Source organism: Thamnophis sirtalis, unplaced genomic scaffold, assembly GCF_051295495.1.
Source record: "Thamnophis sirtalis isolate CommonGarterSnake01/CBP01778 unplaced genomic scaffold, rThaSir2_p1.2 scaffold_4, whole genome shotgun sequence".
Taxonomy (NCBI): Eukaryota; Metazoa; Chordata; class Lepidosauria; order Squamata; family Natricidae; genus Thamnophis; species Thamnophis sirtalis.
In genome coordinates, this window is record NW_028261384.1 from 134,939,123 (window position 1) to 134,956,713 (window position 17,591).

A 17,591-nucleotide genomic window follows, 5' to 3' on the forward strand; every position below is an offset into this window, starting at 1 on the left:
TTGAGTGAACAAGTTGTTTAATAAGCATGTTGTAGTCATCATAATCCCCAGTTTATTATAATATATTTTCTTGAACCTATGGGATGTCACATTTTGATAGGCCTATGTCATTCAGCATCTAGGTAACCTTCAGGTTGATATCTTGCAAATTGAAGGGCATTCAGTAACTGCCTCATGGACAAAGAATGGGATAGATGTATTCCAAAAGAAGGCACCAGGTGTCAATCCACTCAAAATAATTGCACTGCATGGACTACAAATCCCTCCTAGATAAATGTGGATCAGGTTCTGATTTCTGAAGGAAACAAACACCATTTTAGAAGAAGCCACGAGGAGAAATTCCTGAGGTAGGGCCCAAGGAGCAGAGAGAGAAAACCAACAGACAGGATGTCTGCAGAGACCAGAAGAGACCGGATTACAGCCCAGCAAAGAATTTCTAAGAAGAAAAAACGGGAACAATGATGGCGTTTCATCTGTGGTGATAAGACTCCTTTAAAAAAAGTCTGTTTACAACAAAGAAAAACAACAGATGGATAAGTTGCTGTTGCAAAATTTAGCTACTGTAATAGCAGAGACAAATGGTTAATAGATACTGGGGCCAATCCAGTGGTGGGTTCCTACCAGTTCGCACAAGTTCGGTAGAACTAATTCGTCAAATCTACCGAACCTGTTAGAAGAGGTTCCACCAGAGGACCCAGAAAGCAGGTCACACCTACAGAAGAGGTTCCAAATTTTTTTGAAACCCACCACTGGGCCAATCAAACAATTGTTAATAATTCAAAACTGTTTTTTGGAATGTGTCAAGCTGGAGGAGATGCAGTAGCTTTGACAAATGGCCAGAAAGCTAAACTCATAGGAAAAGGCAATGTGCTGATTACATATCTGGAGGAAAAGTTTAGTAACATATTATGTGTGCCTGAAATGGAGCATAATTTATATTGGGGTAAAGCCAGGTTGACTGCCAATTATTTAATCAAATGGGCCCATTTTTTTTTTAAAAAAAATGGAATGAATAGCCCTCAGGAGGCTTAAAGAGTGCTCCTGGGTGGGGGCAATAACGAGCAAAAATGGTCCATTTTTTTCCAAAAAAAGGGCATTGATAACCTTTAGGAAGCTTACAGAGTGCTCCTGAGGCATGGAGAGACACAACTGAGGAAAAATCAGCCCATTTCTTTGCTCATTTCTGCCCTCTCCAGCCCCCAGATTCTGGGGCCAAAAATCTCTCTGAAAGCCTCCTACAAGATATGCATGGCCATCTTGGTGAAGGAGGCGGGGTTTTGGGTGGCAAAAATGCTGTATTCAGTGTATAAGATGCACCCAGATTTTCAGCCTTTTTTTTTTTGAGGGAAAAAGAAGTGTCTTATACTCTGAAAAATATGGTATATATTTATACACACACTCACACAAAGAGAGAGAGAGATACATAACGAACGACCCACTGAAATTATTCCAATGGTGATAATATTCTCCAGTCATCAAAACTGTAAACAAATGACATTAGAAAAAAGAAAATATAAAAAAGGACTGCCCCATGGGCACTGGGGAGTAGAAGGCAAGAACACACAAGTCTTGTGATTTCAAATGCCACAAATTAAGTTGTGTTGCTGGAACTCTACATGGCAATTGAGACCTTTTTCAGTACATACAATAATCACTACATACAATAAGAATCAGGGGTAAGAGTCAGGCTTCAGCTTTCCTCTTGACAGCAATATTGAGGCTGTTGTATGCAGAGTAACATGGGAAGCTGCTGCTGGAGGAAGGTCCACACTTTGAGAGCATTTAATGTACACAATGCTCTTCATTCTTCTATTTCCACTCTTCAGAGTGGAGTCTCTGCCGTGTCACCCAGGAGAAGCCATATCTGTTCCAAATGAATGGTACCAGCAAGGGGACTTTGTCATCGGTGGGATGGTATCCATGGCTAACTACCAATTCAACGAAGTTTCATTTGGGCAGCATCCATCTCAGGAGTATTTTGGACATCCAGAGTAAGCTATTCTTAACATTCAACCTTTGTGTTATCTCTATGTAGGAATTTGCAATGAATAAAGAGAAAAGTAGATTATTTTATTTCACAATGAGAACATTCTGTTATGTGTTTTCAGGGATATTAGCTACAGTTTGATTCAATCTGCAACAATGGAAATCACAAGTTCAGTGGAGGAGAGTTTAGAATAGAGTTGGATTGGTCATTCTCCAATTGTGCATGCATATGGGGTAAAGCATCTCTCTCGGGTTCCAGGAAAAATAATCAGGAAATATTTAATGATATTTGTAAATTTTTCCCGTTTTCAGCGTGCTAACAAAATTTTACCAACATGTCCTTTCCTTGGTCTTTGCTGTGAATGAGATCAATGAGAATCCAGAAATCTTGTCCAATGTCACTCTTGGCTTCTACATTCACGATAGCTACTACAATGCCATCATGACCTATCGGACCACGATGGATCTGCTCTTCAGATCAGACAGATTAGTCCCCAACTATAAATGTGACACCAGGAGAAATCTCATCTCTATCATAGGAGGCCTCAGCTTTGGAACTTCCTCCTATATCACAGATCTCGTGAAGTTTTACAAGATTCCACAGGTAGGATTTTTGGAAACACAGGCATTAAAATTCCCTCCTCCTTTCATTTTTTTCCAAACTGGGGCTATTAAAAAATGGTACAACCGCACAATCTGACTAAATTTGTTGGAAAATATGAAGAAAAAAGATGCTGATATATTTCCATAATATTTGTTTCTTTTAGCTCACATATGGATCATTTACTCCAGAAGATGCTTATAGCACAGAGGTTCCCTTCTATTACTCCATGGTCCCAAATGAGTCTTCACAGTACATTGGGATAATCCGACTGCTTCAACATTTTGGGTGGATTTGGGTTGGGCTCATTGCTATTGATAACCCTGAAGGAGAACATTTTCTGCAGATCATGGAGTCCCTTTTTTCCCAGCATGGTATCTGCTCTGCATATATGGAAAGAGTTCCATATTTAACATACTGGGGTAAATTTTTTGAGATGATTAATAAAGTGCAAAATATTTACAAACACATAATAGATGAGAAGATCAACACCTTTGTCACCTGTGGAGAATCTTTGACCATTGCATGGGTAACAAATTTAATTTTTTACTTTGATCCTGGACACAAGCAGAGTTCCTTGGGAAAGGTGTGGATCATGACTGCCCAGATGGATTATTTATTAACAGGAATGAATAAAAAATGGGATCGGCAGTTCTTTGATGGTTCCATTTGCTTTACAATTCACTCCAAAGAAATTCCAGGATTCAAGGAATTCTTGAAGTTCCTAAAACCTCCTTGGATTCCAGGAGATGGTTTTTTCCCACTTTTCTGGGAACAAGTCTTTGATTGTTCATTACCATCCTCTTCTTTGGCCGAAGTGGACAATCACATATGCACCGGAAAGGAGAAGCTATGGGACATTCCTGGGGCTCTTTTTGAGGTGGAGATGTCTGGGCACAGCTATAGTGTCTATAATGCTGTCTACGTATTGGCTCAAGCTTTACATGCTCTCTTCTCACTTCGATCTAATCACAGGCATTTTTTGAGGCATAAATTGTCAGAATATGAAGAATCACAGCCATGGCAGGTGATTTGTGTATTAGTAAATAGTAATTAGTAAATAGTAATTTGTATTAGTAAAATATAACTTGTACTAGTAAATAGTAAAGTACAACATTAGGGTACATGATTCAGACTGGGAAGTGGCAACTACCATACCAAAATGGGTTTGAACATTTGTCTATTAATTATATTTACTTGCCTCCCTCTATTTGCATCCCTGTAATTGTGGGAAGTGGCACAAGTAAAAGATAGCTGATATGATGGACTATGGTGAAGGGGAAATTTCAGTAGCTTGTCATTGAATCAAAGGTTTTACAGAAATCTATATAAATTGCATCTATTGCTTTACCCTGGTCTGGTTGTGTATTTTTATGGCTTTTTAGTAATTTTATATTTTACTGAAGATAACTGAGGAATGCTGGTTCCCTGAACCAATTATCCTTCAGTACTTATCATGTCCTTAGCAGCTGGATAACTGTGAAAATATTGGACAATAAAAAATGGGTGGAAACAAATTTGGAAATTGCTTCTTCAGTTTTTCATATGTCTCTTCCTAGGCAACAGGAGGGACTGGGTTCAAAAAGATATGGAAGGGCTACAATACACCTTATATTTCATTTGACTATTGTTCAAACTGAAATATCAGAACTTGATGTTCCCAGATGAAAAAGATAGCAAAGAGGTTCTCAAGAGGTTGGAGAAATGGACTTTGCATATTTGCAGAGTTTCTCCATCAAAAGAATAGTACAACTATGATGAAATTACTCATACATTTCTATTGCTTTATTGTCCTCTTTTATTATTCTGAATCATATAGCTCCACCAATTTCTCAGAGGCATGAAATTCAACAATTCCCTTGGAGAAACCCTGACTTTTTATGATCAAAAAAAGATGGAAGGTGGATTTGATATCGTAAACATAGTTGCCTTTCCCAATTCCACTTTCCAGAGACACAGGATTGGAAAAGTGGATCCTGATGCTGCAAAAGGAGAGGAATTAGTCATTAATGAAGACATGATGGTTTGGCATAGATCATTTAACCAGGTATGTTTTCAAAAGAGTTTTTATGACATTCTCTTGTGGATTCTTTTGACTTCGAAATTTAATGTTCTTCTTCCAGGAAAACGACGAGGAAGAGCCAAATGGGAAAAAAAATGACATTCAAATGGGGAAAACTAACTTCACTAAAGCCTGGCATATTATTAGAGTTCTCCCAAACAGTAAACTGAAAATGTGTCAGAAAATAAATGCATTTAAATGACTATATTTCCTTGGTTGAATGAAACTTTGATGTGATTTAAAGCAAATTTGCTACCACAAAAAGAGGGAGTCAAGCTATTCTCCAAAGTTATGAGTTATGAGTTATGAGTTATTAAAGTTTATATATAAGCACCCGAGGGCAGGACAAGAAATAATGGGTGAAAACTAATCAACGAGAGAAGCAACTTAGAACTAAGGAGAAATTTCCTGATTAATTAAAGAGTGGAACAACTTGAATCTAGATGTTTTGAATGCTCCAACACTGGAAGTTTTGCAGAAAAGATTGGATAACCATTTTTCTGAGCAGTCTAGGGTTTACTGGCTAAGCAAGGGGTTGGACTAGAAGACATCCAAGGTCCCTGCCAACTCTATTATTCCATTCCATTGCTTTCCATTCCATTCCATTCAATTCCATTCCATTCCATTCCATTCTATTCTATTCTATTCTATTCTAAACTTGATTGATTCAATCCATCACTTCATCAAATATGTGTTCAAACCTGGCATGGATTGACTCAAAATCTCTGGTCAAATGGATGGTTTGATTTAATAAAATATATGTTGAAATTCTGATATGGATTTAATTAAACAAAAACTGGAAATCCAGATCAATTGTGCTCACAAAATAAATCAGAAGGCAAATTGAAATTTATTTCATTGTTTTTGAAATAAATCATGAAATCCAATCAATTTCTTGTTTTACAGTCTTTAGATGGAACTTTTCTTTTTAATGTAACAGCATAATCTATGTTCGGTGTAACATCTGAATTTTCTTGAAAACAATAAATCTTCATCTTCCAACATTTTAATATTGATAAATAGGTGCACCCCATTTCTCTGTGTAATGAATATTGTTACCGTGGATATCAGAAAAGGAAAAAGGAAGGAAAAAAATTCTGCTGTTATGATTGTGTTCCCTGCCCAGAGGGAAAAATCTCCAAAGAGATGGGTAAGTTTACAAATCATTTGATTTTGTTGTTATACTGTCTATTTTGGGGAACCCTTTCAACTAATTAAATTGTCTGATTGTGCATGGATAAGAGTTTCCTTGGAAACTGAATGTGACAATGAAATCAAATTCATTAATACGTGAAAAATTATAGGTTCCCACAATAGAATTACACATGATGATGATTACCACTCAACAACAATCACAACAATGTTTCAATCAACCAATAAATCAATCAATGAATGAATCAATCAAATAAATAAATAAATCTTGGAACTGTTTCAGCTTTATAACCAAGCAACCATCATAATGGAGATTCATAAACATTGACAATTTAGAGAATATATGGACATGGACACACACAAACACACAAAATATTTCAGACATTTTTTTAAAAAGTATGAATAATAACAAATTGTATAAGCGATTGTACAATTTAAAAACTACATATAATACAATGACTATAGTCATTGTATTGGAGGGAGGGAGGGAAGGAGGGAAGGAGGGAGGGAGGGAAGGAGGGAGGGAGGAAGGAAGGATTTCAGAAGTGGTGTCTTGCAATTTAAATTGAAACATTTGGTATTACTATGAAAAACCTCCAGAGTGCACCAACATATTAAGGACACTCTTGAAATACCATAATGAAAACAATTTATGAAATTTGTGGAAGTGAATTAAAAAAATTAAATAAAATGGGATATATACTTTTCTTACAGAAACAGATAATATTATTTCTCATGCCTTTTTCCTTTTACATTTTTTTCTTTTCATGATGGCAGGCAAATGCAAAGTTGAAATCCTCTGTGAAACAGCAAGTTATGTGTCTGGGTCAGAGGTAGGGGGAGGAATAAAAAAGTTTGATTGCATGCAGAGCCACATTGCCTTTTCAAACAGACACACACACACACACACACACACACACACACACACACCTGGATAAAAGTATATAAGCCGAGCTTTACTGATTGCAAGTTTGAAGAGGCAACATGGCTCCACCTGCAATTAAAAGCTTGGATCAGAAGGCAGCAGGGGAATGGAGGGGGGTATGGCAGAGGAGCTGCTTTCAAGCCATTGGAAAATATATCCAATCCAAATTCTATGTTTGTGTTTGTTTGAGAGTGAGTGCGTGAGAGAGGGATCCAACTTCTCTCTGTGTGTGTGTCTGTTTGAGGGAGGAAGGAGGGGGAGGGAGAGAGTGAGGAGGGAGGGGGAGGGAGAGAGTGAGGAAGGAGGGGGAAGGAGAAGAAAAAGAATGAAGGAAAAATGAAGGAAAAAAAGAATGAAGGAGAAAAACAAATGCTGTTGCTTTAAATTGCAACTGAGCATGCCTGGCTGTGGAATTCTGGGAGTTGAAGTCCACAAGTCTAAAAAAAATTGAAACTCCTGTGTCAGTGCCTCACCAGCCATAAACCTCACCGCACATCACTGAATCTATCAATCATCTATAGTATCTATCTATCTATCTATCTATCTATCTATCTATCTATCTATCTATCTATCTATCTATCATCTATCTATCTATCTATCTATCTATCTATCTATCTATCTATCTATCTATATTATATACATTTATTGTATTCAAATATTATAAGAATTTGTTGAATACTTATGTACCATATTTTGAAATGAGGTGAATATGATTCAATATTCAATAAGTAGTGCTGATTTTGAATATGGAAATGATCACTTCAGATATTCACAAGACTTTATTGGGGCATTCTTATTATAGGAAAGCAAATAAAGATAAAATGGATTTTCATGTGGTTTGCAATTTTCCTTGTATATAATAAAATTAATATTTGACTTAATATCACAACACACAAAATATAGATAAGGACATGTTCAAATATATTTTCATACTGTAGATCCTATATTTGGTGCAAAGGCATAAACATCAGGGTGTGGATCCATTTGAAAATTAATTATCATTCTTATGAACCTGTGTTGATATTTTATTTTATTTTTAGACGCTGTTGCTTGCTTTCAATGTCCTGATGATCAATATGCAAACCAGAAGAAAGATGGATGCATCATGAAAACAATTAGCTTCTTGTCTTATGAAGAACCTTTAGGACTCATTTTAACCACTCTTGCCACTTTATTTTTCCTCACTACAATATGGGTGTTGGGAATATTTATTAAGCACAAAGACAGTCCTATTGTGAAAGCCAACAACCGAGATCTCACCTACACTCTCCTCATCTCCCTTCTGCTTTGCTTCTTCTGCTCTTTGCTCTTCATTGGACAACCTGGAAGAGTCACCTGTCTCCTCAGACAGTCTGCATTTGGACTCACCTTCTCATTGTCTATCTCTTGTGTGTTGGCCAAAACCATCCTTGTTTCTCTTGCCTTCAAGGCCACCAAGCCAGGATCTCGGTTGAGGACATGGGTGGGGAAAAGACTAGCTGTTTCTATTGTCCTTCTCTGCTCTCTATTCCAAGCAAGCATCTGTATTGTTTGGTTATCCACCTGTCCCCCATTCCCAGAATTAGATGTGCACTCAATCACTGAAAAAATGGTTCTCCAATGTAATGAGGGGTCAGTTGTTATGTTTTATTGTCTCCTGAGCTATATGGCCCTCCTTTCATTTGCCAGTTTCATTGTGGCTTTCCAGGCTCGTAAACTGCCCGACACCTTTAACGAAGCCAAGTGCATCACCTTCAGCATGTTGGCTTTCTGCAGTGTGTGGGTCTCCTTTGTGCCAACCTACCTGAGCACCAGAGGAAAAGCCATGGTGGCTGTGGAGATCTTTTCTATTTTGTGCTCTAGTGCAGTTCTTCTAGGATGTGTCTTCTTCCCCAAGTGCTATATTATTGTATTTAGGCCTGGTTTAAACAATAGGGAACAATTGATAAGAAAAAATGTTTGAATATCTTTTTCCATCAGGGGTATAGGGTCTCCTGCTTGAGCAGGGAGTTGGATGAGAAGACCTCCAAGGTCCCTTCTGACTCAATTATTCTGTGTTCAGTATTTTCTATTGACACCTCTAGTGCAAATGAAGACAAAACTTGGAATCTAGAAAAATTGAAAATGAGAATTTTGAATTCATTCACTCTATTACAGTGGTTCTCAACCTGTGGGTTAGGACCCCTTTGGGGGTCAAACAACCCATTCACAGGGGTCACCTAAGACCATTGAAAAACACATATTTTGAAAAAATATGGAAAACATAAAATAATCTTATGGTTGGGGGTCACCACAACATGAGGTACTGTATTAAAGGGTCGCGGCATTAGGAAGGTTGAGAAACTTTGCTCTATTATATCCCATTCAAGTGGATTTTTCCAATGTATTTATATTATTTTGTGATATTGAAAATGATCCAAATGTTAAGGCCGAAGAACTACTACATCCCGCAATTTCATACTGTTTATGAGTAACGAAATTAGGAGGAAAGGTTCTGGTTTTCAAATATGATTAGTTTATCATATTAAAAAATACAAAGGGAAAATCGAAACAAACAAGACGTAAACAAAACAAAACTGAAAAAGAAAGAAGTACATATATTTCATATGTGAATCAATAGTAATAAAAGCTTTACATAAACATTTTGTGGTATATTAAGAATTGCAGCTATTTGAACAAAGATTGTTTTTTTTAGCTTATCTGAAATAGAAAATTTTAAATTTAAATTCATGTCTTAATTTCCATGCAATTCATTTCATGGTGTACATTAACATAGGTTGGTGAATTTAGTACTTGAGAATATTAAAACTTTTATCATAGCAGAACACTTTAAAAAAAGGATCTCAATGGATGTTACAATTGTAAAAATTGTCCTAGGCTCTTTTAAGGGGAAAATATTTGTTCTTTCAAAGGGAAAAACCTTTGAGCTTTGGTTGTATAACTGGCGTGGATGGCCATGGATAAAGCAGATTATCTGGATCCATTTCACTTAGGAATCAGGCCCAGGTATTGGATAGAAACCACATTGGGTTCACTTTTGGGAGATCTCTGTCATTGGTGAAATGGTTTTTCTCAGGTTTCCATAATACACCTGTCAGCCTCAGCGTTCTCAGCGGCTCGGGGCTGTCATTCCATTGGTGGGGAGATTTGTGACTGGGGCATTTTATGACTTGGATTGCTGCTGTGCCACACGCATTTCCCTGCCACGTTATTAGCTTGAAGGACCTCCAGATCCTGCGGTGACTTTCATATGGAATGGCACAAGCACATGGAATGTAATGTAAACCAGCATGGTCTGTCACATCATTGGAGTATTTTGGGTTGCATTGCATGCATGTAGGAGTGGTTGGGCCACAGGAAAGCAGGGCACAGGAGGGTTTAAATGGTGGAGGAATTACAGGCTTGACTTTCATTTGCTCGTGTTTTGCACTGTGTGTTTGTTGGAAGTACCTGAAGAAGCTTATAAAGATCACATTTACCACGAACTGCCTGCTTAGTCGTCTTGTTTGTTTCCTTTGCCTGAACGGAAACTGACAACACTTATTGCAAACAGAATTCTGAGACAGGTTGATTCCTCGGAGAACAGTTTTATTGAGCCGAGGTGGCGCAGTGGTTAAATGCAGCACTGCAGGCTACTTCAGCTGACTGCAGTTCAGCAGTTCGCTGTTCAAATCTCACCGGCTCAGGGTTGACTCAGCCTTCCATCCTTCCGAGGTGGGTAAAATGAGGACCCGGATTGTTGGGGGCAATATGCTGACTCTGTAAACCGCTTAGAGAAGGCTGAAAGCCCTATGAAGCGGTATATAAGTCTAACTGCTATTGCTATTGCTATTGCTATTATTTGGAGATATCATCTTGGCACAGATTGGTGGAATTCCAACTCTGTGAATTCCCACATTTTCCACCTCATTAAAACTTGAAAGTTTCCTGTTCTCCCAAACAATAAGTCACATTGTCCAATCTGGGTGCTGGCTGGTTGCCTGGTCCTCTGGCCAACCAGCAGTTGGAATGTCTTGGCTCATAAGAAAACTATTTTGTTTTTGCTACAAAGCCCCAGTATCTCTAATAACCCCCCATGCACACAAACACACACACAAGAGCTCCAGGCTATGTTAAGCCTGAAGCCTTACGAAGAAAACTCGCTATAGAAAAAGCTACAGAAAATAAAATAGCCACAGCCAGACCAGCTTCAGGGTTGACGCTTGATGTTTTGGTGACTTTCAGTACTATGGATCATGGTGTCCAAGTGGAGCAGCTCAGAGAAATGGTGGGGGGTGACATGGTGTTGTGTAGGTTTTCCTCCTTTTTTTCAAGGTTAATTACAGCAGAGAGACCTAAAAGAGTTGAGGTCCTCTCCAAGTGGGGGGAAAAACCAAATGCACAGGTAAAGTATAGGTGGTACCTTGCTCAATAGTAGTAACTGTGAGTGGGATCTTGGAGTCCTAATGGACAACCATTTAAATAGGAACCATCAATGTACAGCAACTGCCAAAAAAAAAACCCAACACAATTCTAGGCTGCATAAACAGAGGGAAAGAATCAGGATGACATGAAGTGTTAATACCACTTTATAATGCCTTGGTAAGGCCACTCTTGGAATACGGCATTCAGTTTTGGTCACCATGGTGTAGAAAAGATGTGGAGACTCTAGAATGAGTGCAGAGAAGAGCAACAAAGGGGACTGGAGATTAAAACATATGAAGAACAGTTGCAGGAACTGGGTATGTCTAGTTTAATAGAAAGAAGGACTAGGGGAGACTTGACAGCAGTCTTCCAATATCTCAGGGGTTGCCACAAAGAAGAGCGAGTCAAACTATTTTCCAAGGCACCTGAAGGTAGAACAAGAAGCAATGGGTGGAAACTAATCAAGGAGAGAAACAACATAGAACTGAGAAGAATTGTTTAAATACATTTTTTCTCTTTTTTTGACCATGTTTTAAAGTTGAGAGGGTACATATACAGTACATAGCGCTTGGCCTTATTTTTTGGGACATCTAATTATTTTAGGGGTACAGCCAAGGTGGCGCAGTGGTTAGGGTGCAGTACTGCAGGCCACTTCAGCTGACTGTTATCTGCAGTTCAGTGGTTCTAATCTCACCGGCTCAAGGTTGACTCAGACTTCCATCCTTCCGAGGTGGGTGAAATGAGGACCCAGACTGTGGGGGCAATATGCTGACTCTGTAAACCGCTTAGAGAGGGGCTGAAAGCCCTATGAAGCGGTACATAAGTCTAACTGCTATTGCTATTGCTATTGCTGCAGGAGACGATGAGCGTGGTCACCTCATGGCTGCTGCTGTGTTGCGATATTATTGTGTAGGGCTTATTTTGGGGGAAAGTCTTATTTTAGTGCATGCGCTCAAAAGCTCAATTGGGCTTATTATCCAGGGAGGACTTATTTTCAAGGAAACAGGGTATACATATACATATACATGTATGTATATATACTATGTATATCTATCCATCTCTCTGTGTGTATGTGTGTAAAAACATATATGTGTGTGTGTGTATATGTATGCATATTAATGTACATGAACCTATACAATACATATGCACACAAACACAGAGATGTTGAGTTTAGTATCTCTTTGTGACATAGAGGGGAGGTTCAGAGGGGAACTTTAATTCATCTCATAGCTAAAATAATATTTTTATATTCATTGAAGTTTCACCGTAACAAACACTGGATATACTTAAACAAAGTGTATTTCTGGTGTAAAACGAATGATTACAAATATCGCTTCCCAGGGCATTTTGGGAATAGAATATTGTCACATTTGTAATATTTAGGCATTGTCACATTGTGACACAACTGATTAATTACATTAATCTGCAGAAGCTGATCCAAATTTATCTGGAAGAGATGTTTGCCTGAATCGTGACTGGAAAGGATCCCGATTATCTTCTTCATTCATGCTCTTCTGAACCAATTGTACAGAGAGGTGTTCTAACAGGGATGGGATTCAGCCGGTTCACATCGGTTCAGATGAACAGGTTGTTAAATTACAGCACCACCCTGCTATCAAATCCTGGGCACTATACTACACAGCAATGCAAAATGGGTAATGGAATATCTGCCACAATGGAATGAGAAAGTCAGTTTCAGTCTTTCTTCTCCCTGCTCCTCCTCCTTCCCTCATGCTGGCTGCTCCATTGCCCATTTCTCTATTGCAGTGCATCGTCCAGGATCCACTTTGGTAGCTGGGTGGTGGTGGTGGTAATTTAACAACTTGTTTTCCCAGGGTCAGATTGGCTGTCATGGGATGCTCCTCCCACATGTGCAATGGAGCTAGAGGATGGGAATGTCCCATGCCTTCCACAATAGAAAACCTGACCCTGGGTGAACCGGTTATTCAATTACTACTACTAGTCAAACAGGTATATTATTTGGAACCCTGACAACCCCCATTTCACCAATGCCAGAGATCATCCAAAAGTGCAGCCAATGTCATTTCTGCTCTCGTCTTTCTATAAATCTTGGTTGGGGGGTGGGTGGAGTGCTGGCTTTGTTTCAGTAAGTGGAGTGATTGAGTGTGTGGCTGGATCATGATTGGTAGATTGGTGATGATTGGTGCTGGCTGTGTGTCTGTTGTGGTTTTGTGTTGTAACGGCCTAGGTGGTGGGTGGAGCTTGTTTGTTGACTGGGGCTGGTTTCCAGATGTCTGGTAGGTAGGCCAATACAACTGCCTAATATGTAAAAGCAGCCCAGGTTCAAATCCCAATAAGGGTATGGCTAGCTGATGAGAGCTAAATAGCTTGAACTAAATCTATACTAGTCCCCCTTTATTTATTTATTAGCACAAATGCAACACACACACACACACACACACACACACACACACATATTTACACAAACATATATATGTACAAACGTATGTATGTATGTATGTATGCATGTATGTACATGTATGTATATACACATGTATGTATGCATATATGCATATATGTGTGTGAGGGTGTGTGTGTGTGTGTGTGTGTGTGTGTGTGTGTGTGTATATATGTATATATTTATATATGTTTTTTTTTATTTGTGCTGATAAATAAATAAAGGGAGACTAGTATAGATCTATTTCAAGCTATTTAGCTCTCATCAGCTAGCCATACCCTTACTGGGATTTGAACGTGGCATATATTACATACTAGGCAGACTTCTTAGCCATTAGGCCACAGGCTCTAATCCATTATCAGCGAAGCCAGGGTGAAAGGTATCTATTAGATTTTACAACCCCTGGTAAGCCCCAATTATGGGAGGAAGCCAACTGCCTCCATCATCTGTCAATCGGCTCGTCACAAGAGTCCATCACAACAGAAACCCAATATTTTTATTGTTGCCTTTGTTATATTTGTGTTTTTTTTATTTGTGCTGATAAATATATAACCAAAGATCTACATACTAACACCAGCGAAAACCTCAGAAAACATCTATATCTATATCATCTATATCTATATCTAGATATAAATCTATATCTAGATCTATATCTATGTGTATACATACGTATGTATGTGTGTGTGTGTGTGTGTGTGTGTGTGTGTGTGTGTGTATTATCTCATCTATGAAATGGTGATAATATTCTCCAGTCATCAAAACTATAAACAAATGAAGAAGACAGCAGAGAATAGAAAATATAGAGAAGGACTGCCCCATGGGCACTGGGGAGTAGAAAGCAAGAACACACAAGTCTTGTGATTTCAACTGCCCCAAATTAAGTTGTGTTGCTGGAACTCTACATGGCAATTGAGACCTTTTTCAGGATTATCACTATATGCAATAAGAATCAGGGCTAAGAGTCAGGCTTCAGCCTTGCTCTTGACAGCAATATTGAGGCTGTTGTATGCAGAGTAACATGGGAGGCTGCATGCTCCATACTTATAGAGCATTTAATGTGCAGAATGCTCTTCATTCTCCTATTTCCACTCTTCAGAATGGAGTCTCTGCCCTGTCACCCAGGAGAAGCCATACCTGTTCCAAATGAATGGTACCAGCAAGGGGACTTTGTCATCGGTGGGATGGTATCCATGGCTAACTATCAATTTAATGAAGTTTCATTTGAGCAGCATCCTTCTCAAGAGTATTTTGGACATCCAGAGTAAGCAATTCTTAGCATTCAACCTTTGTGTTCTCTCTATTTACAATGAATAAAGAGATTATTTTATTTCACAATGAGAACATTCTGTTATGTGGGGCAATGTGTTTTCAGGGATGTTGGCTACACTTTGATTCAATCTGCTACAATGGAAATCACAAGTTCAGTGGAGGAGAGTTTAGAATAGAGTTGGATTGGTCATTCTCCAATTGTGCATGCATATGGGGTAAAGCATCTCTCTGAAGTTCCAGGAAAAATAATCAGGAAATATTTAATGATATGTGTAAATTTATCACCTTTTCAGCGTGCTAACAAAATTTTACCAACATGTCCTTTCCTTGGTCTTTGCTGTGAAGGAGATCAATGAGAATCCAAAAATCTTGTCCAATGTCACTCTTGGCTTCTACATTCACGATAGCTACTACAATGCCATCATGACCTATCGGACCACGATGGATTTGCTCTTCAGATCAGAAAGATTAGTCCCCAATTATAAATGTGACACCAGGAGAAATCTCATCTCTATCATAGGAGGCCTCAGCTTTGGAACTTCCTCCTATATCACAGATCTCGTGAAGTTTTACAAGATTCCACAGGTAGAATTTTTGGAAACACGGGCATTAAAATTCCCTCCTCCTTTCATTTTTTTTCCTAACTGGGGCTATTAAAAACACACATATCGTACATCCACACACATATGTGCCGAGGTGGCGCAGTGGTTAAATGCAGCACTGCAGGCTACTTCAGCTGACTGCAGTTCTGCTGTTCGGCTGTTCAAATCTCATCGGCTCAGGGTTGACTCAGCCTTCCATCCTTCCGAGGTGGATAAAATGAGGACCCGGATTGTTGTTGGGGGCAATATGCTGACTCTGTAAACCGCTTAGAGAGGGCTGAAAGCCCTATGAAGCGGTATATAAGTCTAACTGCTATTTGTATCTACAATCTAACTAAATTTGTTGGAAAATATGAAGAAAAAAGATGCTGATATATTCCCATAATATGTGTTTCTTTTAGCTCACATATGGATCATTTACCCCACAAGATTCTTATAGCACAGAGATTCCCTTCTATTACTCCATGGTCCCAAATGAGTCTTCGCAGTACATTGGGATAATCCGACTTCTTCAACATTTTGGGTGGATTTGGGTCGGGCTCTTTGCTATTGATAACCCTGAAGGAGAACATTTTCTGCAGATCATGGAGTCCCTTTTTCCCCAGCATGGCATCTGCTCTGCTTATATGGAAAGAGTTCCATTATTAACCTACTGGGATAAAATTTTTGAGATGGTTAACAAAGGGCGCAATATTTACAATCACATAATTGATGAAAAGATCAACACCTTTGTCATCTTTGGAGAATCTTTGACCATTGCATGGTTAACAAATATAATTTTTTTGGTTCATCCTGGCCGTGAGCAGAGTTCCTTGGGAAAGGTGTGGATCATGACTGCCCAGATGGATTATTTATTAACAGGAATGAATAAAAAATGGGATCGGCAGTTCTTTGATGGTTCCATTTGCTTTACAATTCACTCCAAAGAAATTCCAGGATTCAAGGAATTCTTGAAGTTCCTAAAACCTCCTTGTCTTCCAGGAGATGGTTTTTTCCCACTTTTCTGGGAACAAGTCTTTGATTGTTCATTACCATCCCCTTCTTTGACCGAAGTGGACAATCACATATGCACCGGAGAGGAGAAGCTATGGGACATTCCTGGGGCTCTTTTTGAGGTGGAGATGTCTGGCCACAGCTATAGTCTCTATAATGCTGTCTACATATTGGCTCAAGCTTTACATGCTCTCTTCTCACTTCGATCTAATCACAGGCATTTTTGGAGGCATAAATCATCAGACTATCAAGATTCACAAAAATGGCAGGTGATTTGTGTATTAGTAAATAGTAATTAGTAAATAGTAATTTGTATTAGTAAATTGTATTTTGTATTAGTAAATAGTAAAGTACAACGTATGGGTATATGATTTAGACTGGGAAGTGGCAACTACCATACCAAAATGGCTTTGAACATTATTCTATTAATGATATTTACTTTCCTCCCTCTATTTGTATCCCTGTAATTGTGGGAAATGGCACAAGTAAAAGATAGCTGATATGATGGATCATGGTGAAGGGGCAATTTTCTTGGAAGAAGGGAACACATTTCAGAAACTGTTTGCATGAGAGAGAAGAGGCAGCACAGCCTCAAACTTTAGAGGAGTCAGAGGAAGAGAGTTAATGTTCTCTTTTTAATCCTGCTACTTACCCCTCTTCTTCTACCTTTTTAGTTTATTATGGCCCTGTTTCTAAAGGGTCTTCCAAAATAAATACTAAGTCATCTGTGAACACTTGTGGTTTATACTTTTCCTTTTTTACTTCCATACCCTTTATCTCTGTATCCTGTCTAATGTTTCTATTCCATACTTCCGATGTCATTATAAATAACAGGAGAGACAGGAGACATCCTTCTCCTGTATCTTTCTTAATTTTAATCTTGTCAGTTATGTCTCCATTTACTATCGCCTTTGCATTTTGTTTATAATATATTGCTTTGATCATGTTAATAAACCTCTCCCCAAAGTGCAATTGTTGTTTTTGCTTTGTAGGGCAGCAGTATTGTCAGTGGTGTTAAATAGTTTTACGTCATCAGAAAAGAGGATGCAATGGCTTATAATACGGTTGCAAAGGTCGTTTATGTAAAGCAGAAGGAGTGTGGGTCCTAAAACTCTGGCTTGACCCCACTGTTAACTGGTGCATGGTTTGATAGGGCGCTCCATATTTTAACTACTTACTGCCTGTTTGACAGGAACACA